At 49.9% G+C, this 13493-nt stretch overlaps 1 protein-coding gene across 6 annotated transcripts in view; it reads left to right on the plus strand.

The window, feature by feature from the left end:
• Positions 1 to 13493, plus strand: part of PPP1R12A (protein phosphatase 1 regulatory subunit 12A) — a 1183401-nt gene that overhangs the window by 728867 nt on the left and 441041 nt on the right. The gene's annotated exons all lie outside the window — the stretch shown is intronic.

The following is a 13493-nucleotide window of genomic DNA, read 5'->3' on the forward strand; positions in this document are numbered from 1 at the left end:
CTCTCCCTGCGAGGTTGTCTCTCCCTCTCGAAAAGCTGTAGGTCGTCTGGGCAGTGGCCTCCTGCGACCGTAGTCTGCGGCCGCTGCGGCAGTATGTGCGGCAGGAAGCGTGGCCCCCCCAACACCCAAGGTCCGCAGGGGTATCCTCACTTATTTGCCAGGTATTGGTTTCCGCAACACCCCTCCCCTGTTTGGTAAGCAGGCAAAATGGTCTGGAGACAATCCAACCCCCACAGTCCTCGCCACATCCGCAGGTACCGATAAAGATTCGCCGTGTCGGTCATAAACTGCGTGGGCCCATTGCTCCCCAGTCCAGAAAAGGGAGCGACCCCCTCCACTTACTTCTGCCTCAGGCGCGGATCGTACAATCACCCGAGGGCGCCCCTGGCTATGTAGCAGTCCCTGTTGCAGAGTATGCTGTCCCCTCCGCCAGAGGAGAAGGTAGTCGTACGCCCACTCGCTCCGCTAGCGCAGCGAGACCGCCTCGCTCTATTACGCCCCTGGATATGAGGGTCTCCGCTCATCTGCATAATTAGGATAACAGTAGCAGCTCGGCGCTCACAGAAGCAGGAGCGTCCTCTCTGAAGGCCCGGGGCCGGCAGCCCCACCCCTCACAGGCGATACCGATGTCTAAGCGGGCCTCCCGCGCTGATGGTGGATGCCCGCAGAGCCCCAGAGATGTATTCAAGGGGGGGGGTCCAATAGGGCAGCTCAGGTCTTCATGTAGGTTTATGAATTGAAGTGCACTGCGTGGCCGACTGCGGCCCTCCCATGCCGTGTTCGGTTACACCGGCTGCCGCTGCGGCGTCTTCCGGGGTGCAGTGCGGCCTCAGGGTCCTCGTTCCGAGACAGATTTTGTAGCGATCCGGTCCCAGCCGATGTTACTGATACAGGGAATACTTTGGGTCCCCTCCTGTCATATCACAGACGGATTAATCAGGGGATTTGGACCTCGGGTCTGGCGGAGCTCGTTTGTTGGGCGGCCATCTTAGTTGGCGCCAAGCCATGCCCCCCCTTTTCTCCGCTTTTTAAAGTGCAAGTGCAATTGACAATCCAATGGACATAGAAAACAAACTAGTTTCTTTTATATAGGTTTGGCCACACAATAAAAACATAAATGTTGTAAAGTGGCCAAACATACCATATTAAGACAGGTTCAATAATAAATACATATATAAAATACATATTAATTTTGGCTTCAAAATGCCTGAACCACGACCTAAATAAAATACTATGTCCAACTTGTGAGACTATAAAAAGTGCATACCTAACCAGTGCAATACAAAGGATATAAAAAAACATTTTTACTCCACAAATACACTTCAACAGTTCCTGGTTTCAGCTTAAAAGCAACTCTAAAGCAATTTTAAAAGGCCCCCCTATCAACATACTTGCAACATTCACCATGGTTGGGATATTCTAGTTATATACTTGTAGTCCCATATCAAATATAGTGCAAAAAAGCGTTAATTCTAAAGTGCCTCAGTGCTAAGGACATCTTATTCCTACAATTTCATATATCATGAGAAATAAATAGTTGATCCCCCAGAAAATCACAATAAATAAATAGAAGTATAAAATACACTTTCAAATGTGATCTCTAAAATCTAACCATAAATATCACATATATACAAAATATCCTAAAATGTCCTTAAAAATATAATTTAAGAGAATTCTAATCGCTACTGGAGAAGTTACAAATTCATATGCACCATGCCTGAGTTTCTTATCAATACACATAATTCTCTACATCTTATCTACACAGTGAAAAAATTACTCATAAAAATGTATAAAGATCTTCACTAGCATTGAGGCCCCTAGGCTGTTTAGATTCGAATTGTAAAATGTAAGTTGTTTCCAAACGTCTTAATTTCGATTCTCTGTCCCCACCTCTTTTCTGGGGAGCTACGGCTTCAATCACAAAATATTTCAAATGTTTGGGATCACTGTTATGGCAGATCTTAAAATGCCTTGCCACCGGATAGTTTTCATCATTAGTGTTAATGGCACGAATATGTTGAAGGATCCTGTTATGTACTGCTAATTTAGTACTGCCAATATATTTAAGAACGCAACTACATGTTAAAACATACACTGCGTATTCAGACTTGCAGTTAAGATGTTGGCCTATGTAGCATGCCTTGGCATTAAATGCAGTTTTATATGTTGTGGTATTAATGCCATATTGGCAGGCCTTACACACAGCACACTTAAATAATCCTTTTCTCGCAGAGAACCAAGTACATTTACCCTGTTCTTCTAGATTGCTCCTTGTAAGTGACCTACCCATACTGTTAGCCTTTCTGAAAGTCACAGCTGTATTAGGAGGTAATAGCATACCAATCACTGGATCGTCCTTCACGATTGGCCAGTTGCATCGAACAGTTGCCCTAATCTGTTGTGAGAAAGACAAAATTTATCTAGTGGGTTGCTCAATCACATCTTTGTTAATGGTTCTCTCTCTGTATTTAAATAAATCAACATGTGTCAATCTTTTAGACTTAGCAATAGCTGCGTCCACTATCTCAGTCCTATATACTCTAGCTAGAAACCTACTACGACTTTCCCTCTGTTTATTCTGAAAGTCATTATCATCACTGCATATTCGCCTAATTCGCAACATCTCCCCGTAAGGAATACTTTTAATGAGGGGGTGGATGTGCGCTGGAAGCATGCAGAAGAGTATTTCCTGCTGTAGGTTTCCTGAAAAGAGTAGTTGTCAATTTGTTAACTACTTGGACCCTAACATCTAAAAATGAAACCATGTCATTGCTAATGTCAGATGTAAAATGTAAATTAACTGCGTTGATATTCAATAGATCAATAAACGCAGTAGCACTTTCAACATCACCATCCCACACGATGAACAAATAATCAATTTAACGCAACCAGGTTACGACCCTAGACTCCTATATCTGCTCATGCTGTTGCATGAGGACCAGCTCCTCCCACCATCCTATGAATAAACAGGCATAACTGGGGGAGAAGGTAGACCCCATAGCAACACCCTGAATCTGCTAGCACATTTTACCATTGAACAAAAACAGGTTATTTTCCAAACAAAACAACAACATTTTGAGCAGCATGTTAGTATGTTGAGTGTAGGAAGGTGGATATCTGACTATGGTTACCCCAAACTTTTTGCCTAGTGTCTAGCTGGTTTTTCGACTTAGTTGGTCGGAGATCCTGCCATTCAGGGTCTCAGCCTGTCTGCTCTCTCTTTAAAATGGACTCCATTTACCCTAGGTACATACCCAATTGGTAAGGATCACCTTATTGGACCCTGTACAGTGAACCCTAGGTACCCCGGGCATAGGTGTACCCTAGGCCTCCCAGGGGCTGCAGCATGTATTATGCCACCCCTGGTCTGGCCTTCCAATCAGACACAACTGGCTGATCACTCAGCTGGGGCAAGGTCGTGCAATCACCCCTTGCTTAGGTGTAGTATTCCTATACCTACCTTATATATAGACACATGTGCACCTATCAGCCACTCCTATGGCAGGCCTTAACAATCCTGGAGGCAGAGTGCTTGGTAACATGTGAGGTGGTGCTCTAGCATGAGCTGAGCCTGTCTGCAGCTTTCGGAACCATGTCCTTATAGCTGTTCTATGATATAGCCTACCATATACTCTTAAAGTGCCTTATAATCTTAAACGGTTATTGTAACTATGGTTTGGATTTATCGAAACATGTCGTGTAAGGTGTCTAACACTTTGGAATAATACCCCCATACCATTTCTGGCAATGAGGATATGACCCCTCCCTTCTAGAGGGAGAAGACATGTTGAAACCTACTTACCCGGTTAAAGTTAACCAGAGCCCCAGCATCACAAAATGGATGCTGCTGCCACAGACACAAGTCTGACCTCCTGCTGCTGGGAGTCCTTCCAGTGAGGGAGGCTTGGACAATAGGTTTCCTGCCACCTTAGACAGGATTAAGTGTATTGGGGCAGGGAGGGTTGAATGAAACGAGACACTGCCTGGGGCACACAAGGTGTCCCATTCATAGTCCAGTTCAAACCGGTGCTGGGGCACTCCAGCCCCAGCTCTGGCGCGAAACTGGACAAAGGAAAGGGTGTAGCCACTCCCCTTCCTGGTCCCACCCATAGAAGGGACCTTGCAGGTAGCCCAGCCCACTAGCCCAGTATATTAGTAGCTAGTTGGGCCCTGCTAAATTAGATTAACATGAATCTGCAACTTGAACAGAAACTCTGGACCTTCGACATTCGTTCTCAGGAAGAAGACTGAAGAAATCTCCCTTGTGACCAAGGAGTGACCACCCTGGGCAACCAGGCACCATCCAGCGACCGCTGCTTGCTTTGTGACTGAATCCTAAGAGGGACGACTGCAGAGACTGACCAGCGCCGAGACTTCCAGACACCTCTGAACCAGATCCACATCTCCAGCGAAGCTGAGACCCGTGGAGGCGACGAGGGACGTGGGACCGGCGACTTGGGAAAGTTGGCTAGTAACTGACTAGCGCGACTTCTGAGGCTTCCTCGAGGCTGTGCTTGGGGAATTGAGAAGCCCCACTCCCGAGCACCATCTGCAAAGAAGATCAGCTCCCCACACTTCACGTGTTCTGCGTGGGGCCCTTCTGCACCTGTGTTGCTCGACGTGTTGTCCGGTTGCTGGCCCGTTGGCTGGTAGCCTCCGTGACGACGAACCTTTACTTTCAACTTGCTGGTCCGGCTCCTCTAGACTGGCACCCACTCCTCTGTGAAAGAGAAGCAAGTCCTCCATCCTGCGTGGGTTCCGCTTGCCAAGGCTTGTTGGGTCCTAACTCGACTTCGACGCCGCCGACAGCAAGAGCCTTCGTGGGACAGCTCACCTCCTGGTCCTGGTTGTCCTCGACGTCTCCTGGTACCCGTGGCTGCTGCGACAAGCTTCACCTCTTCACCTGCATCTTCACGACATCGCCTGGTTCCTTCCTGGTTCCTTCCCGGCTCCTGGCTGGTGACCTAGACTCTGTCCCTTCTGCTTGCAGGTTCCTTCCTTCTTGATCCCCCCCTTGGGATCCACCGGACACTCTTCACTGACTAGTTAGCACACAAAAAGACTCCACTAAATATGTGGAGGGGGAACAAGAGGCATGGGGTTCTAGGAGCTAGCAGCCTCCTCTATAAATGTCTACCACAAAGAGCTGCTCCTAGTGTGATAACCCAAACGAGTTACAAGAACGTCGTGAGTGTGGGCATCTCACAAAAAGTTACGGACTGGTCTCACACACCACCTGGTGTCATGCTTCATCATTGACCAGTCCTTGCCCTCTAAAATCTTCGTTTGATAGAGGGCGGGCATACACTTGACGACAAGGATGCACTTCTAAATGACTAAGTGGGGGCCCGTGAGATTGTGAGTGAGGTTAAAAATCATTATAGTAATCAGAAATATATTTTAATATGACTGAAAACTATATGATATTAAAATGTATGTGACGGTGATTGGGGTAATTAGTGTCCCCTAACCGTCTTGTGAGTGGTCAACATGTTTCTGCCAAAGTGGCCCAGTTGGGTCCATGGCAGTCATCAGGACCTAATTATAAATGGGGGCTCCGTTCTTACCAAGCGTTGGTAAGATGCTACCACTGTGTGAGCGTAGCAAAGGCCACACTTCACTTCCTAGAATGCTTCCAATTATGAAGCCCTAATCAGATAGACAACTTGTCCCAAGGGGGAAGGGAGCGGAGGGAATCCACTGTTTGTCACTTTGTGACACGAGTTGTAATGCTCCTGTGTCCTATGCGTCCGCTCGGTCCTCCGACTTGAAAGGACTGCCTGCCCTAGACAAAGACTCAAGACCTCCAGTGAACAGCGGACCTCTTCTGAAGAAGCTCCAAAAGAAAAGACTGAGGCCTCTAAGTGCTAAAACCTGACACCTGAAGTCACCACTTCACCAGTCTCCTCCAACCTGAGTTGAAGTGCGCCACCGATGTTAACAAGATCCTCCAGAACTAGAGTCCATCGCGGTTTCACTCTTCCTGGAATTCCCGGCTTCGCCTGCAGGCCCCTCAACTGCGACTGCTCCGGTATGGTAAAACTTGACTCCTAAGGACACCCCTGCACTTGTCGCCCCGGCCTTGAAGAAGAGGACCAAAGTGGGTGGGTGGGTGTTTGTGTGTGTGTGTGTGTGTGTGTGTGTGTGTGTGTGTGTGTGTGTGTGTGTGTGTGTGTGTGTGTGTGTGTGTGTGTGCGTCCGTCCGTCCGTCCGTCCGTCCGTCCGTCCGTCCGTCCGTCCGTCTGTCCGTCTGTCCGTCTGTCCGTCCGTCTGTCCGTCTGTCCGTCCGTCCGTCCGTCCCACCCCACTAGTCTCCAAGCATTCCAAGTCTTAAACCCCCTTGCTGGTTCAGCCCAACTGGCCTTCTCGCCAGAACCTGCAGCCAATTGCCATAGTGACTGATCTCCATTGAAAAACATTGGGCTACAGTAGCATTCTGTAGAAGGGACAGGTGCATTGCTCTGCATTATCTGAAAGAGACACGTTAGTGATAGATTCCTTACCTTAGAATATCCCCAGGCGTCAGACTGGATCCGGAAAGTTTTTGTCAGCAGTACCCCTGCGCGTCGGTAGGCGTCGTCGTGCGGCTCTGCGTACATCGGTGGCGTCGTAGCCGCCGAGATTACGTCATCAGAGCTACTTAGACGCGCCCTGACGTCTGTTCATTCTTTTTCCGTGCCAGCAAGCGCAGATCCGAGAGAGAGCTGTACCCCTAGTTAATGTTTTAACTTGGTTTCTGAGAACTTGTATCTCTTGTTTTGTCGAGTACTCGACTCCTGGTGCAGTAGGGATGCCGGGGTTTAAGTCCTGTAGGGCCTGCCGTCGGAACATGTCGGTAGCGGACCCGCACGACGTGTGTCTTTTCTGCTTGGGGCACGCCCATGATCCCCGAGGCGTGCCCTGATTGTCGGGCCATGGCGCCGGGAGCATTCCCGAAAGTTGTTGGAGGTCCGGCAATCTGTTCTGCGCCGATCGAGGTCCTGCTCCCGGAGACATCACCATCTCTCATCGGTCTCCGGGACAGGTAAGTCCCAGCGCCATAAAAAGTCGAAGCGACGTCGCTCTTAGTCTACCCCTCAATCGGTCGTGGGATGCGGTGGAGGTGGCGGGCACTCACTACCCCGCGGCTCCGATGGAGCCTCCGTTGTTGCCTGCGGACTACCTGCCCTTTCCAGGCCCACACGTGACTCCGGACGAAATACAGGCTTTTCTGTCGGCCATGAGCTGTTTGTTTGGCCCATCGGGTCCCTCCAGATTGCCTTCGGGCCCTGTGGACCCGTTGGGTGGTTCTGACCCCGGCTACGCCAATACCCTACTGCGCCGTTGGCTCTGACCCTCTTGCAGCTCAATGCGAGGAAGAGCCAGAATGGGAAGGTGATATGAGATGTCCAGTGAATCTGGATTTCTCTCCACATCCTGGTACACTGTCCCCCTCTTCCGTGGCTACGGAGGAGGTTGGGACTTCTTCTGTGGTGTTGTGTAGGGCAGCTGAGGCTCTTAACCTCGAGCTCCCTTCTGTACCTATCAAGACCAATCTCCTGACCGAGGTACTACAGTCAGCATCCTCCTCTGCGGAGCCGCTGCTGCCTTTCAACAACGCTCTTACTGACGTCCTGTGGATAAGGGTGTGGCGCGCCGCCATCGCCCGGCGCTGGGCGACCCCCAGCTTTCTCACACAACACCCGACGCCTCAGTCTGGTTGTCCAGGCCTCTGCCTCGCCGAGCGCATTCCCTTCTGCCCCTCCGGACAAGGAATCTCAAACTGGAGCAGTTTGGGAAAAAGATATTTCCTTCTGCCAGTTCTGGGTTGCGGGCGGTGCATACTGCGTGCCTGTTGGGCTGCTATTCACATTCTGGGCCTCATGTAGGAAGCCAAATACCGGTCGGTAACGGCCGGTTTTCGGTAATTATACCGTTACCGACCGGTATTTTGCCTTTTGGTATGTAGGGGGCTCATTTCTGTATTCGGTAATTTACCGAATCGGTAATTTTACCGAATCGGTAATTTTACCGATTCAGTAAATTCCGAATACAGAAATGAGATGTAGGGGGAGTGTGTGGGTGTTTTTAGGAGTCGGTATTTACCACCAACTAATAGTTGGTGGTAAATAATTAATGGATGTGTGTAAGCATTTTTAAGCGCTTAGCAGTGTGCAATGTGGCAGACATACATGCCCTTAGGGCATGTATGTGTGCCACATGTGCACACATGGCCGAATCAGGGGTGCAACAGGGTGTCAATGTGACACCCTGCAACCCTTGCATGTGTTCCCCCCCATTACCGAATCGGTATTTACCGATTCGGTAATGAGGCATACCTTCCCATCAATGGGAAGGTATGCCTCATTACCGAATCGGTAAATACCGATTCGGTAATTACCGAATGTTAACGAATCGGTAAAAATTACCGACACTTTACCTACATACGAGTTACCACTTCTTAAATACCGATTCGGTAACGTTCGGTATTTAAGAAGTGGTAACTGGTATGCTACCTACATGAGGCCCTAAGTGTGGAACACGGTGGCACAGGTGCTGCCTCAGTGCCCTGTGGAAGCTTGGGCGGTGCTCTCCCGGGCCATTACCGAGGGGCGAGATGCTGCTAAATTCACTATCTGTTGTGGACTTGACACGGCCGATTCACTCGGCAGGGCACTTTTCCTCAACGGTGGTGCTCCGCCGTTACGCTTGGCTCTGAACAACTGGCTTCTCTGGGGATGTTCAGAACATTTTGTTGGACATGCCCTTTGATGGCACATGCCTCTTGGGTGACAAGGCGGATAGCACCCTGGAACGCATTAAGGACTCTCGGGCGGTGGCCCAGTCCTTGGGTCTCGCCACCACGCGCACTCCCTCGGTGTCTGCTTTTCGCCATTTTCGAGGTCAGGGTCGATGCGCCCAATCCTGTTCCTTTCTGACCCACAGGCCTGCGCAGCCGCAGTCTCAGCACAGCCGCGGACGTGGGACCCGACGTGGTGGGTCCTGAGGACAGCAGGCAGGTCAACCCACCACTACTCATGCCACCGCCGCCTCAAAACCTTCCTAGTCCGGTGTTTCAGGCCCACCAGACGCCAGTGGGCGGCAGGATTCGCCATCACCTCCCCCTCTGGTGCACCGTCACTTTGGACAGGTGGGTTCTGCAGATAGTGCGAAGGGGCTAATCCCTCCCCTTCGAGTCTACCCCTCCAGTCATGCCTCCTCAGTACTACTGCATGTCGATCACTTGGCACTTCTCCAGCAGGAAGTTGGGGCCCTCTTGGCCAAGGGGGCCATGGAGCGCGTTCCGGCGCCAGAAGTAGGTCGTGGTTGTTACTCCCACTACTTCTTGGATCCATAGAAGGACAAAGGTCTGCGCCCTATCTTAGACCTCTGGAAAGTCAATCGCATCCTCCCTAAGGAGAAGTTCAAGATGCTCATGCTTGCTCTGGTCTTGTCTGCCCTAGACCCGCAAGACTGGCTGGTAGCGGTGAACTAGCAGGATGCTTATTTTCATATCCCCATCCTGTCAGCCCACCGGCGTTACCTACGGTTCATGGTGGGCCACAAGTACGTTCAGTTCACTGTGCTCCCTTTCAGCATACCAGCGCCCCTCGGGTGTTCTCGAAAGTGATGGCGGTGGTCACAGCTCGTCTGCGCAGATCAGGGGTTTGTCTTCCCCTATCTCAACGACTGGCTGTTGAAGGCGGGTTCACCCCAGGCAGTCGTCTTCCATCTCCAGACCTCCTGCACTTGCTGGGGTTTTCCATCGCACCCGATTCCCTCTCAGAAGCGTCTCTTCATCGGAGCGGTTCTGGATACGGCGCAGTTTCGGGTTTATCCTCCTGAACAGCCAGTCCAGGACAGTTGGGCTATGATTCTGATCTTTCAGCCCTGGTCCTGGGTTTTGGTCAGGAAGACCCTGAGGCTGCTGGGCCTCATGGCCTCCTGTTGATTTATCATGCCAGATGGCATATGCGAGCTCTACAGTGGGACCTGAAGTTCCAGTGGACGCAACATCGGGGAAACCTGTCCGACTACGTCCAGATGTCGGAGGGCACTGCACAGGACTTGCAGTGGTGGCTCACGAACCAGCGTTGGGTCAGCAACCGATCCCTCTCCCTTCCCCAACTGGATACATATTAGTGACGGACGCGTCCCTCCTGGGATGGGGCGGCCACATGGGAGAGGCGTAGATCAGAGGCCTGTGGTCTCTGGCGGAGTCCAATCTCCATATCAACCTTTTGGAGATCAGGGTGATCCTACTTGCACTGAAAGCATTCCTTCCCTCTGTCAAGGGGTGAGTAGTGCAGGTGTTCACAGACCACACCACCGCCATGCGGTACTGCAACAAGCAGGGCGGGGTGGGGTCGTGGACCCTATTTCAGGAGGCTCTACATTTCTGGACGTGGCTGGAACGTCAAGGCATTTCCTTGGTGGTTCAACACCTGGCAGGTACCCTGAACGCCAGTGCGGATGAACTCAGCCGCAGGTGCATGTTGGATCACGAATGGCGTGTTCACTCAGAGGTGGCACAAGGTCTCTTTCAGCAGTGGGGAGAATCTTGGTTAGATCTATTCGCCACCGAAGAGAACGCGCAATGTCGGCAGTTCTGCGCGTTGGAGTTTCCAAGGCGGCACTCGCTCGGAGATGCTTTTCGTCTGCTTTTCGTTGTGAGTGCAGTTGCGGTCTATTGTACGCCTTTCCGCCTATACCACTTCTGCCCAGAGTGCTGAAGAAGATCAGACACGACTGGGCCCAAGTCATTCTTGTGGCACCGGACTGGGCTCGAAGAGTTTTGCATCCCGAGCTACTCAGTATGAGCGTGGATCCTCCGATCCGATTGCCTCTTCGGGAGGATCTCATGTCGCAGCAACAGGGGACAGTCCTCCACCCGAACCTGTCCAACCTCCACCTCCTTGCGTGGAGATTGAGCGGCGACAGCTGATTCCATTTGACTTGCCGCCTGAAGTCTGTATTGTGATTCTGGTAGCCAGGCGTCCCTCCACTAAAACGGTATATGCCTGTCGGTGGAAATAATTAGTGGCATGGTGCACAGCAAAAGCTGTAGATCTTCTTTCTGCCCCTCTTTCTGTGGTCCTATTGTTCCTTCTATCTTTGGCCCAGCAGGTCTCTGCTCTGGGCACTATCAAGGGCTACCTTTCTGCTCTTTCAGCCATTCTTAGGCTGCCTGATCAGCCCTCACTTTTCAAGTCCCCAGTTGTAAATAGATTTCTCAAAGGCATTACTCACCTTTTCCCTCCTATTCCTTTTTTGATTCCTCAATGGGACTTGAACCTGGTTCTCACATACTTGATGTGCGCTCCCTTTGAGCCTCTTCATAACTTCGAAAACTGTCTTCCTTGTGGCCATCACCTCAGCTCGGCGGGTGAGTGAGCTCCAGGCTCTTTCCTGTAAACCTCATTTCCTGGCGATTCATCCGGACAAGGTTGTGCTTCGAACGCGTCCCTCCTTTCTACCAAAAGTAGTCTATGCCTTTCATCTCGGGCAAACTGTCACTCTGCCCACTTTCTTTCCGCATACTTCAAGGGAAGAGGAGAGGCTCCACCGTCTGGACCCAAAACGTGCGCTTTCGCTATATCTCAACCGCACACAACAGTTCCGGGTGGATGGCCAGCTCTTTGTTGGCTACGTGGGTGCCAAGAAAGGATGGGCTGTGCACAATCGGACTATCTCCAGATGGGTTGTCTTGTGCATTAAAGCCTGTTACTCTGGCTAAAAAGGAGCCTCCGGTTGGGCTGCGTGCCCATTCTACCAGGACGATAGTAGCTACTACAGCATTGGGACACAGTGTCCCCCTGCAAGACATCTGTCAGGTGGCCACTTGGGCCTCGTTGCATACTTTCACAAAGCACTAATTCCCTGACAGTTGGGGCCCGAAGAGACGGCTTCTTTGGCTGTTTGGTTCTCCGTGACTTTCTGGCGTAATCTCACTTCGCAGTCCCACCACCGGGGTTGGTATTGCTTGGGTATGTATTCTAAGGTAAGGAATCTATCACTAACGTGTCTCTTTCAGATGCACAAGTTACTTACTTGTGTAACGATAAATCTGTAAGAGACATTAGTTAGTGATAGATTCTTTACCGCCCGCCCATCCTCCCCGTTCTGCCAACTGTTCTCTAGGGTTCAGGTCATCCCTTTTAGGGCCCTAGTTCTATTGCACCATTAGTCGGTCTCTGGCATGGCTCTGCGCTCCTGGCGCAGAAAAGTTATGTACAGAACTGGCAGCGCGCTTGGGCGCGTCTAAGTAGCTCCGACGATGTCATCTCGGCAGCAACGACGTATGCGGAGCCGCACGACGATGCCTACCGACGCGCAGGGGTACTGCTGACGAAAACTTTCCGGATCCAGTCTGACGCCTGGGGATATTCTAAGGTGAGGAATCTATCACTGTCTCTTACAGATGTATAGTTACACAAGTAAGTAACTTGTGCGTCTCAGGCGCTCCTGTACCGGTTGAATGGTTGCTTCCATAGTAAGACAAGTCAATTGTAGCTGCTCCAGTTGTAAGTCCAAGGTGGTTTCAGTCAGTTTATGCACCAGAACACAGGTTTAACTTGTGTAAAGTCCATTTTGCAAAATGATCGCATCCCAGGCTCACTGAGTTTAGCTAGCCTAGAATATCCCATATAACGTGCTAGTGTCTCTTTGCATCCTTGATCTGAAAGAGACTATTAGTTAGTTATAGATTCCTTACCTTCGAATTACCCCCAGCCGTCAGACTGGATCTGGAGATTTTTTCTCCCTGTTGTTCATTTCCTTGTCAGAACAGGAAAAAGATTATTATACCACAGCCAATTAGCTGTATGATGGTTGGAAATCCTCCAAGAAGACTGGAAAATAAAGAGTGAAAAAAATTATGGAATCAGTCCAAAAACTTCTATAGATCTAGTCACCAGACCAGATACTAAGTTGTTAAAAAATGCACAACACCAGTCTTCAAAGACAAATTTAATACCGTTTGCACGATGTCAGCAAAGTGTGTTGGGTATTGCATGTGTGAGAGCCTCTGAATTTCCGAAGTAGTTCTTGGTGTCTGCAGATTATATGTTTCAGCTGCTGAAGTTAAAGGGACTTCTTTTTGTAATAAAATGGACAATAGCTTGTTTAGATCATCAGAACACATCGATTTCATAGCTATATTAGGCTAAGGGAAGTCCTTAATTATATTTCGAGGTGTTGGGTACTTGCTCCCTCCACTCCATTGTATTTTTTCAGAAATTATCAGGTAGGGCTGGCCTGGTTCCAACCCACAGCAAGGAACCTTTGTTATGAATAATTGAGAAGCATTACTCAAGAATTCATGATGCATTTTTTGTTGTCTGACATGGCTGTTCTCTGAGCCTCACATGGTTTAATATCTTTCTCACTCCATTGACCTCTCCTTTTTTTTTTTTTTTTTTTTTTTTTTTTTTACAGCTGATTACATGCAGGTTTCTAAAATCTTAGATTCCTGCTTTCTCTCTGTCCAGAGAAGCTTTTACTTTTCACCTTGG

Source organism: Triturus cristatus, chromosome 4_1, assembly GCF_964204655.1.
Source record: "Triturus cristatus chromosome 4_1, aTriCri1.1, whole genome shotgun sequence".
NCBI lineage: Eukaryota > Metazoa > Chordata > Amphibia > Caudata > Salamandridae > Triturus > Triturus cristatus.